Raw genomic sequence first — 11,450 nt, forward strand, 5'->3', positions numbered from 1 at the left:
TCAGCCTGGGACGCCATGTAGCCGTACTCTTCATCTGTTCCCTCTCATGTGGGAAACCACCCTGGTGAGAAGGGACCCGATGCCAGCTAGAAGCTGCTGGGCCTGAGGGTCTCCCACTCAGCACGCCCTGGACACACATCTGAAGGTTCTCAACTCTCTAGGGTGGTAACTGGGCAGAAAACGTGGGTCTTAACCGGCCTAACCCTCCTTACCATGTGGCAATCGGCCGGTCAGAGATGCATTCAGAAAACCACCTCCATTTCATACAAGGGCAAGCTGCCAGGTCCACCTTCCAACATCAGAAGCGGGACTTGGCAACACTTTAGGACAGCTCCATTCCACAGAACTTGCTGTGATGATGAGATGTTCTATATCTGCACTGTCCAATATGGCAGCCACTAGCCACTATGTGGCTTGTGCAACTGAAAAACTAAATTTTTAAAATTGTATTTAATTTTAAATAGTGCCTAGCCATCCCCACATTGGCAGCTCAGCAGAACTGTGATTTTCTCTGCTCTTGGCATGTCAGAATTACCTGGGGAGCACCAGCCCCTCCTCCAGAGACTGATTTAATTGGTCTGAGGAGGGGCCACGGTACAGCTGAGTTAAAAAGCTCTTCAGCTGATTCTAATGTGCAGCAAAGCTTGAAAACCTCTATCCCAAAATACCCACTTCCTTCCAGACCTCTCTTGTATTCTCAAAGCAAAACTCATAAACCACCACCCTTGCTATGGTTGGGCATTTAGCTTTGTCTAGTTTTTCTTATATGACAGTTAATTATGCTTGGGCTTTGGGAAAGTGTAAGGTGCATTTGCTGCATGGATATTGCAACTGCTGATTCGAACTCTTCTAATATTTAAAGCTGAAAGAGGGTTCAAGATTCTTCCCTGAATCTAAGTCATTTATGAACTGAACATACATATGCTACACATATGAACTTCTAGGAAGCTTAATGTAAAAAGCAGGACAAGGCTGGTGGCTAATGGTCCCATCCTGGGAGCCATGGGGGCAGCATGTGGGCCAGTTTAGGAGGGTCAGCTAAGCAGCAGGCAGGGCCAGCCTGAAGCCAGCAAGATGACTTTCTGTCTTTTGAGAGATGTTGTTGTTGGGAAGTAATGGGGGAGGCACTATAGGGAAGCTCAGACCAGAGCCAAAGGAAGGGGTGGCCTATGGGAACACAATGGACAGCAGCAAAATAGCAGGAACTTGATTGGTGGCCAGAGAGCAGGGATGGCAGCCTGGGGACATGGGATAGGGATGGGGGGGCTGGAAACAGGAGGGCTGGGCTCCACACGGAGCTTGGCCACAGCCCAGGCCGTGGAGTCCTGCCTTGCTTCCTTTAGGGCCTTGCCTGGTCTTAGGGGAGCTCCAGAGCGGGGACAAAGGGCCAGCTCCTTGGTGGGGTGAGGAGAAGGCCCAAGGAGGCACTGCAGCTGGCAAATGTCCACACCGGCACTGGTTGCTGCATTCTGGGAAACTGAGGACTCCTAGGTGGGGAAGGACCTCAGAGGACTGGGATTCCCCAAAAGTCGCCAGATGGAGCAACAGACCAGGAAGAAGGACCTTCCCATGCAAGTGGGTCCAAGGGCATCCTGGAGCTGAGGGAGGCCCAAGACCTGTGAGTGGCCCCAGCCCCAGCCCCAGGTGGGCTGACCAGGAGGCACCCCAAGCACCCTGCAGTTGAATTTCCTGTCTGTGGGTTTTGCCTCCCTATGATTGGATGCTATGTCTACTTACACCCTACTGTGCTCTCAAGGCTGGGGCATCTCACCAGCCTTGCAAACGAAAACCCACAGCTCTTAAGTTAAAACACGGGCAAAACATACTTGATTAAGTCCAGGGAGAAAACACATTTCACGCAACATAAGGAATGGCCACCAGATGTCACTGTGGCCCCAACCACATTTTATAGCCACGTGGCTCCAATGAAACCCTGCAAAGCATGACAGTAATATCCCCACGTAAGAAACATTCGGTTTCACAAAATTTCAAGGAACATCCCCTTCGAAGATCTCAATTGGTTTTCACACCAACCCTGAGTCACTCAGAGGGTTTATATTTTCAAATCCATTTTACACATGAGAAAACTGAGGGTGATGATTCTCAGCTTTGGGCAGGTGGGGGGCAGCTGAGGGCAGTTTAACCCTCAGGAACCCAGAAGGACTGGGCTTTAGGGGACAGTGACGGTCCTCAGACCACTGAGTGACAGCTCCGAGACCCTGCAGAGCTTGAACCAGCCCTCACTACCCCATGCAGTGGGAGCAATGGAAGTGGTTTTATCTCCAATGTCAACAAAAAATTTTTTAGTAGAGATGTTTTTCATTATAGAAATTTATGGATTTACAGAACAATCATATATAAAATACAGGGTTCCCACATACCACCTTATTATTAACACCTTGCATCGGTGTGGTACATTTGTTACAACTGATGAACATATCTTTTCTTTTTTTTTAAAGATTTATTTATTTATTCCCCCCCCCTTTCCTCCTCCCGCCCTGCTGTTTTTGCTGTCTGTGTTGTCTTCTCGTCTCATATTCTCTTCTCTAGGATTCACCAGGATTTGATCCTGGAGACCTCTGATGGGGAGAGAGGTTCCCTGTCAATTGTGTCACCTCAGTTCCTGGTTTCAGCTGCGCTTCACCTTGACTCTCCCCTTGTCTCTCTTTTGATGCGTCATCATCTTGCTGTGTGACTCACTTGCATGGGGCACTGGTTCATCATGCAGGCACTTGCACAAGCACTGGCTCACTGCGCAGGCACGCTTTCTCTTCTTTTCACCAGGAGGCCCCAGGGATCAAACCCAGGTCCTCTTATATGGTAGGCGGAAGCTCTATCACCTGAGCTACATCTGCTTCTCTAACACACCTTTTTATAATTGTACTATTAACTATAGACCATGGTTTAACTTAGGAATCACTTTGTGTTGGGAAGTTCCATGGATTTTTAAAAAAATTTTATTCTACTAACCTCTATACAACCTAAACTTTCCCCTTTTAAGCACATTCAGATATATAATTCAGAGCACATTCAGTTATATAATTACAGTCATAACATTGTGCTACCATCACCATCATCCTTTACCAAAACTTTTCCATCATCCCAAATAGAAACTCTGTACATTTTAAGCCTTAACTCCTTCCCTACCCCTACTCTGTCCCCTGGTAAACTGTATTCTAGATTCTGACTCTTTGAGTTTGCTTATTCTTATTATTTCATATCAGTGAGAGCATACAATAGTTGTCCTTTTGTGACTGGCTTATTTCACTCAACATGGTATCTTCAAGGCTCATGCTTATGAATGAATAAACAAAATGTAATATATACACACAAAGGAATATTATTCAGCTGTAAAAAGGCATGGAGTTCTAAGAAATGTGACAACATGGATGAACCTTACAGACATTTGATTTTAAATAGCAGTGAGCACTGATCATGCACCAGATACCATGGATGTTGCAAAAATAAATAAATTATGACCTCAAAGAGATCTCAAGGAGCATAGATGTCCTTGCATTGACCAAAATATCTTAAAAAATTTTTGTGTCCATGAATTTTATTGCCATTTTTATAAATGACTTTCCTATTTATTTATTGCTGTTTATAATTATCAAATTAATATATGTTCATTATGACAAAGCCCTATATGGAAAAATATGATTTTGAAAATGAAATCCCAACCCCCTAATATAAATATGATCCTTAGAGATACTATTAGGGAAAAAAAATGCTACCAAGTCAGTTGGTGTATAGCTTTCCAGTCTTTTTTTTTTTAAAGCATATTATAACACACTGTTTATAACTTGCTTTTCCTCTTACAAGATGTCTTAGCATCTTCACCATGTGCATACAAGGAAGTCCACTTCTTTCCTTTGTTATAGTTGACATGATGAAAATTCCTTAAAGTCAGACATAGATATAGATATATAGATATAGTATAGATAATACATACTAGGGAAAATACAACAAAGTTACAAAACAAAAAGTAAAATTCCTCATCTAAACCCTCAACTTGCAAGCCCAGTCCCTACTACTTTTTTGTTGTTGTTATAAACATTTTGATTCAAGTATAGAGGTGCATAGAGGAAAGTACACAGTTGGAGGGGTCTATAAAGAAATAGCACAAGGGCGCTTTGGGGGATAATGAAACTTCTGTATTCTAATTGGGCGTGATTCCATAAATCTATACCTGGCTAAAATTCATAGAGCTATACATACTTCCACCTTGAAAGCTTATTTTGCTGAATGATAATTTTAAAAATTTAAATGAAGCCAAAGTTTTAGCTAATGAAAAACAATTATAAGCAACAGTTAATATGATACAAAGCTCACGCAACTCTTTCAACCACTACATTTCATTAACTCCAAAGTGCCACTGATTTTTTTTAAATACACTCTTAAGAAAAAAAATGTTGTCAAATCAACTGTGACACCATGGTAAGAAATCACCAATTCTAAGACACATCTCAATTTCAGAGGCTAAAATATGCATCAGAGTTTACTTTAATAAAGACTATTGCTCAAAGCTATCTACGGAGAGACACCTACTTAGGATTTTCCCCTATGACTACAGACCTCTTCTTCTGTTCACGATAAATAGGGCCATCTCAAACCAAGTTACATTCTGGCTGAGGATGCCCTTGGCTATATCCTCTTTTCCCTGGTTAGAGAATAGCAAGTAGTAAACATTCAGGATCTTCACTCACCCTTTTCTGATACATAACTCCAGCTGCCTCCTCCCTAGATAAGAAGAGGGGAAGAACGTTAGAACTTACATGATGCGAAATGAAGGTTTCTCATAGTTCTCTTGAGCCCCCTGGGGCAGCTGGATGGTCCACCGGGTCAAGAGTGTCCACTGCAGTGGCAGCAAGACCTGGATCCTGACTCAGTTTCTTATGCATTGTGTGACCGTGGCCTCCCCAGCCCTCCATCTCCTCATCTGCCAAATTAGGATAACAAGGTCTTGCTTCTTGGACACTGAGGCCGGGGTTAAAAAGATAATGGATATTAAGTGCTAAGCACATATCAAATGAAAATATGGTAAGAGGGAAGGAAGCTGCCTGCCTCTACAAAACTCTTGCCAAAAGTCTTCCACAGATAGAAATAGAAGGCTCTACATGGGAAAACATCCTTGATCCAAAGAAAAGTTTGCTTTCACTTTGACCCCTTTAGTGATAATGTAGAACAGTATTTCCCCCAAAGAGCACCTGAAAAGAGAGATTAAGATCTGTGTGGCATCCTCAGTGTACTCTTACATAGGGAATGCACCAGGGAAAAAGAGAAAAAGGAAAAGAGAAAGATGTTTGAGATGGAATCTTGGAAGAGACAAGAGCTTTTTGAGGTCTTCATGTCCTAACTTCTTATAAATGCAGAGAACCTCATGAGATATTCCTGAATCAGTGAAGAGTAATAGACAGGACCTCCTCTCAAGAAGCCAAGTTTTGCCTTTGAGTTCACTTCTCCCCATTGGTCCTAATGGGATCATTGGAGGCAGCTTGTATCCCTTCAGTATTTGAAGACCACTATGCTGATTTCTGATTCTCTCCATCATGCTGTATTTTAAATTCCCAATTTCTTTAACCCTTCCCTGTACAATGTAGTTTCCAGGCCCCACTAGCCCATTTTGGATATGGCATAATTTGCCAATGTTACCCTTAAAACCAGGCTCCCAGAGCTTATGACTCCTTCTAAATGTGGACTGACTGGTCTATAATAAGCAAGGGTACCTTTGCCAATGTGTTCAGCTCTCAGCTCAATTCTCCCTCAGCTGTGTTTATGTAGTTGACATTTTTAACCTAAAAGTAAGAGTAAATGTACCTGCCCATGTTATACTTTGCCTTTGAGATTATTCAACTCATGACTGTTAAAGAAAAAAATGTCTAAAAAATTGACAAGCAGGCCATCTCTGCCTCTACCAAGCTATGGATAAAAGTAAATCCAGAAAAGGAAAGCAGATAATATTCTCCTTTTAAAATCTTTCAATATTTTCTTTTTTCTTTTCTTTCCTAGAATGGCTGACTCTCAGTTCTAATCGCCTGGGCTCCTGTGTAACCCTACTATAAAATAGCATTTTATCATCTCTCAACAGAATCACATTTCATCAACCAGTGGGTGAAAATGGGCAAGGCAAATAACCATTCCATTTTCATAGCTGTAAAAGGGGTTGACTTGGACAAGATGCATTCCAAAGTTCCTTCTGATTCCACAGTCCCTTGGATATGTGATACCTTAGGTTCTAATATTTGCTAGACAACTTCCCCCCATGTACTCACTGCTTAGAAACATCTGTTGCCCTCTTGGCTCCCACAAGAGTCCTGGAGCCAAATCTGACCAGGTTGTGGGTCAGAACAGGAGTTTTGTTTCCTTTCTTCTTATGGCTTGCCTGAGAATAATCACAAGACATCATTTAGAGTTAATTGTTCCAGGCATACTAAAGTTCTAACAAGAAATGATTCAATGAATCTACCTATTTACTGAGATTTTGGGCTTGAATCAAATCAGCGAGATATTTTTAAAGCATTTAGGGAGGATGGGCAGAATTTAGTACTACATTTGGGGTCTCCACAATGATAACTAACTAGTTTGAATATTTCATTTCTCCACTGCCGATCCTGAGTTGGTTTCAACATAACCCTAAGTTAAAGTGAAAAGAAGATAAACTATTTTATGGAAGAAGTGCAAAGAGACAGTCTGCTACAAGACAAAGAAGTTTGGGCCCAGAACTTGGGGGCTTAGACCTGATCCAGCCTTGGCCACCAACTCACTATGCAGCCCTGAGAGTCACTTGATCTGTCTGGTCCTTAGTTTTCCTCATCTTCAAAACAAGAGCCTTAGAGTAGACTGATCCTAAGGCCTATTCTAACAGTGGTTTCACTGTTAACAGAATGAAGACACAGACTGCCAGAAAATATTTGGGAATCAAGCATCTGAGGAAGAGCTTGCACCCAAAATATATAGAGTTCTCAAAACTCAGTAACAACCAACCAAAATTAAAAATGGGCAAAAGGTTTGAACAGACAGACATACAGGTGCTAAATAAGCACGTAAAAAGATGTTTAACATCTTAGTCAATTGTGAAATTAAATTGCAGCCACAGCGAGATACTACTACCCACATATCAGAAGGGCTAAATGTAAAAGACTAACTATGCCAAGGCTGGTGAAGATACAGAGGAGCTGGAAGTCTCACATACTACTGACGGAAATGGAACGTGTACAACCACTTTGGAAAACAGTTGGGCAGTTACTTAGAAAGTTAAACATTTATCTGCCATATGACCCTGCCATTCCATTCCTATCAATTTACCCATGAGAAATGAGAGCCTATGTCCACACAAAGACTTGAGCACAAATATTTATAGTAGCTTTATTTGTGATAGTCAAAAATGGGAAACAAACCATTCATTAAGAGATATACACTGTGGTATATCCATGACGTGGAATATTATCTAGCCATAAAAGTGTGTCAACTGGGAAACGGACTTTGGCCCAGCGGTTAGGGCGTCCGTCTACCATATGGGAGGTCCGCGGTTCAAACCCCGGGCCTCCTTGACCCGTGTGGAGCTGGCCATGCGCAGTGCTGATGCGCGCAAGGAGTGCCGCGCCACGCAAGGGTGTCCCCCGCGTGGGGGAGCCCCACGCGCAAGGAGTGCGCCCATGAGGAAAGCCGCCCAGCGTGAAAAGAAAGAGCAGCCTGGCCAGGAATGGAGCCGCCCACACTTCCCGTGCCGCTGACTACAAGGGAAGCAGACAAAGAAACAAGACGCAGCAAATAGACACCAAGAACAGACAACCAGGAGAGGGGGGGAAATTAAATAAATAAATAAATCTTTAAAAAAAAAAAAAAAGTGTGTCAACTACTGATACTCGCATCAGCATGGATGAATCTCAAAAAAATTATGCTGAATAAAAGAAGTCAGAGCAGAAAATGTGCATCCTGTATGATTTCATTTATATGAAATTCTAGAAAATACAAATGAGTCAATAGTGACAGATTAGTAATTACTTGCAATAGGAGTAAGGAACAGCTGTGAGGAGAGATTACAAAGGGACATGAAGAAATTTTGGGGGGTGATGGTATATTCATTATAACGATGGTGATGATGGTTTCATATCAAAAGATATCAAATTGTATACTTTAAACATGTAGTGTTTATTGTATGACAATTATAATCCACTATGCTGTTTTAAAAACAAAAAATGTTTTAAAATTTAGGTAAATACTTGTTGAGAAACTGGAAATCCACATTACCAAAATAACCCACAGATTACTTTCTAATAGCAAAGGGAAAATTGAAACTGTACAGTGAAATCAAGCAGGCATCACCTTAATCTCTTTATCAAGGTCAGCATCACAGTTAGGTTGACCAGATGTCACATGTTTATGACAGATGCCACATAAAACATCCAGTATTGTATATTGGGTATACTAACCTGAACTTGAAGGCATCTAAACTAATTTGCTTAACTTGAAAACATCTTAGATCTAATTCCCAGGTACAAAAAACACGGATGATAAAGGAACAAGCCAAGGGACCCTGAAGAAGCACCATGCAGATACTGGGGCATGCTGTTTCATAACTGGTTCAGTCTCTTCAGCAAGTCAGTGTTGTGATAAAGGGCACTGAGCTAAAGTGGAAGAACCTTAAAGGATCTAACAACTAGAGGCAAATATGGGCTTGGATTGGATCTTGGTTAGTACAAACTTTCTGTAAAGTACATTGAGGAAAATCTGAATATGGACTGAGTTATTTGAGGAGACGGAAAGGTACCGACATGAGAAGATAGAGAACATTAACCATAAAAAATAGAGCATGAAACATCTTTATGAGATCACCTTATTTGGGGGATACATATCTATATGGAAAGATATATATATATATTTCCACTTATATTTAAATATGTATTTCCATATATATGGTAAGGCAGAACTTTGGAGTTAATAACAATTTGGGGATAATGGGTACATTTCCTATTTTTACTTATCTGTGTTTTATAATTTTTAAAAAGATACCTATACTGTTTTTAACAAGAGTATTTTTTAATGAAATAAGAGCCTCAAGAAATATTTTCATGAATGAGCTTCAATTTAAATGAGTTCCTGGTCAGGGCCTTGTACTGGAGCGGCAATCACTCTGTTTACTGCCTTGGGTCATAAACTTGATCAGAAACTGAGTAGCATTGGACCACAGAAAGATGTATGTTTGCTTCTAAAGAAACATTTGCTGACATTTGTCAGTAGCATCTGCCTCCAGTTGTTACAACAACAAAAAAGTGGCAAGATGCTGCCAAATGTCTCTTGAGGAGCAAAGTCACCCCTTCTTCCCCAGGAAGAAAACAAATGTGTACATGACCGTTGGTAGAACTTGGCTTTAAAGTGCTCATACATCTCACTTACCCTCCTGACATGAGCTGTTCCCAGAACCACTTCTCTAGAAAAAAAGAACAGAATGATATTTCCATCACTTCCATCTTCTTAGGAATGAACTAGGAGCCGTGATGAAGGCAGGCTTTGCCTTCTTTCCTGCCTGCTGAACTCATCCCTCTAACCCCTCCGAGCCTAGCTTTACCTTTTCAATTGCCAATCTCGTTTCCCCCAGATACTGGAGTGAACTGAAAATGAGTGTTATTGCAAAAGTCAAAGACAAAGAGCTTTCCAAAAGGAAGTCATGAGCCACAGTGCCAAAAGCTACAGAGAGAAGGAACAGGATTGGCAGGAAAAGGAAACCACTATATCTGGGATTTATAGGAAGCCATTGGATAAGGCATTGAGGAAGTCACTGACAATTTAGCAAGAAAATGTGGATAGCTGATCACAATCGTCTAAAGAGTAAAAGGGAGAGGGGAAATAGTGGAAGCACTGGGCAGAGGAGGGGAATATCAGGGCAGAGACGTGGAGAACAAGGATGGGGGTATCTTAAGCTTCCTGGCTCTTGATGTACTCACCTTGACCTCCTGGCACCCACTAGGGTCCTGAATCCAAATCTCACCATGTTGTGTGTGAGCACACACTTCTCCTTCCAGCAATGAGCCTTTTGTATGGACCCATGACATGTCAACCGGGGGTCCTTTCTCTTAACAGATAATAAAATGTATGCTTAATCAATAGGCACTGATGAACGTATGACCCCTGGAGGCTTAACGAGCCATAAGGTAAACTTCCTTTTTGTCTCCTATTCCAGAATTCCACATGCCTCAATCTACCTTGATGAGTTCCTTTCTGTGTTTCCATTCGAATAAGGACATAAATTCTGTTCCACCTCTGAAATTTACCCAGCCAGATAAAATCTCACAAGAGGATGCAGATATTCACTGTGGAACAGGGGTTCTTAACAAGGGGTCTGGGAGCTTGAATTGATATTTAAAAAATTATTCTTGTGGGGACATGTTGGTACAGGTGTGATACAATTAGTAAATAATACACAGTATAGTGTGGCCTTAGTAAGTGGTCTGTGGTTTTCACCTGACTGGCAAAGGGGTCTGTGGAACAAAAAAAGTTTAAGAACCCCTGCTGTAGAAGAATTTAGGGCAGAAAAATTTAGCTAAGAAGAATGTCTGTAGTCAAAGGGATTCAAACTGGAATCCACAGTTATCATCAATCACCTTCCAATAGTTTTGGAACTCCCTTCCATCATACGGTTTTATTTTCTTCATAGCATGTATCTGGAAGTGTTTACTTGTGTTTTGTCTGTCTCCCAGACTAAAACATAGGTTTCATGGAAGCAAGGATTTTGTCTGCTCTGATCTTCTAAGCTCTAGAACACTGTCTGGCACACACTGACTGAATGGATAGATGGATGGATAAATTAGTCAATCTGTCTCTCTCTCTCTCTCTCAGGTCCAAATATACAACCATATCCAAATAAAGCCTCCCCCCCCCCCCCCCCCACATTCCCATTATAATCTAATTCTATCCTAATTGATCTCAATTTTTAATGTTTAAACAAGAAAAAGATGTTGACTCACTTTTTTATCTTCAGTTTCAGATGCCTCCTCACTAGGAAACAAGAAAGTAGAGCCCATTAGAACATTTTCTTCCTTTGATCACTAATGAGTCAGAATAAGTAGCTACTGCCTCAGATCTCAAGAATTACTTAAGGGAAACGGATATGGCTCAACCAATTGGGCTCCCATCTACGATACAGGAGGTCCAGGGTTCGATGCTCAGGGCCTCCTGGTGAGGGCAACGTGGCCCACACAGAGAGCTGGCCAATGCTGGAAAGGCTGTCCTGTGCAGGAGTGCCCTCCTGCGTGGAAATGCCACCCAGTGCAGGAAATCCACCCTGCGTAGGAGTGCTGGTGATGCTGAGGGCTGACACAGCAAGATGATGCAATGAGACACAAAGGAGAGAAAATACGATGTAGCAGGTCCCAGGATCAGTTCCCAGAGCCGCCTAGTGAGAATACAAGCAGACAGAAGAACACACAGAAAATGGATACACAGCAGGCAAC

The 11,450-nt window shown here is 41.9% G+C and overlaps 1 long non-coding RNA gene across 1 annotated transcript; it reads right to left on the reverse strand.

Moving 5' to 3' along the window:
- Positions 1–2,151: 2,151 nt before the first annotated feature.
- On the reverse strand, positions 2,152–10,946 carry LOC131274982 (uncharacterized). The gene is made up of 4 exons (XR_009182329.2): positions 9,397–10,946; positions 6,273–6,382; positions 4,707–4,740; positions 2,152–3,899 (listed from the first exon to the last, which is right to left on the reverse strand). It is a non-coding gene; the product is annotated as an uncharacterized lncRNA (long non-coding RNA).
- Positions 10,947–11,450: the final 504 nt, after the last annotated feature.

The sequence above is a fragment of the Dasypus novemcinctus genome, chromosome 21 (genome assembly GCF_030445035.2).
Source record: "Dasypus novemcinctus isolate mDasNov1 chromosome 21, mDasNov1.1.hap2, whole genome shotgun sequence".
In the NCBI taxonomy this organism is placed as follows: domain Eukaryota; kingdom Metazoa; phylum Chordata; class Mammalia; order Cingulata; family Dasypodidae; genus Dasypus; species Dasypus novemcinctus.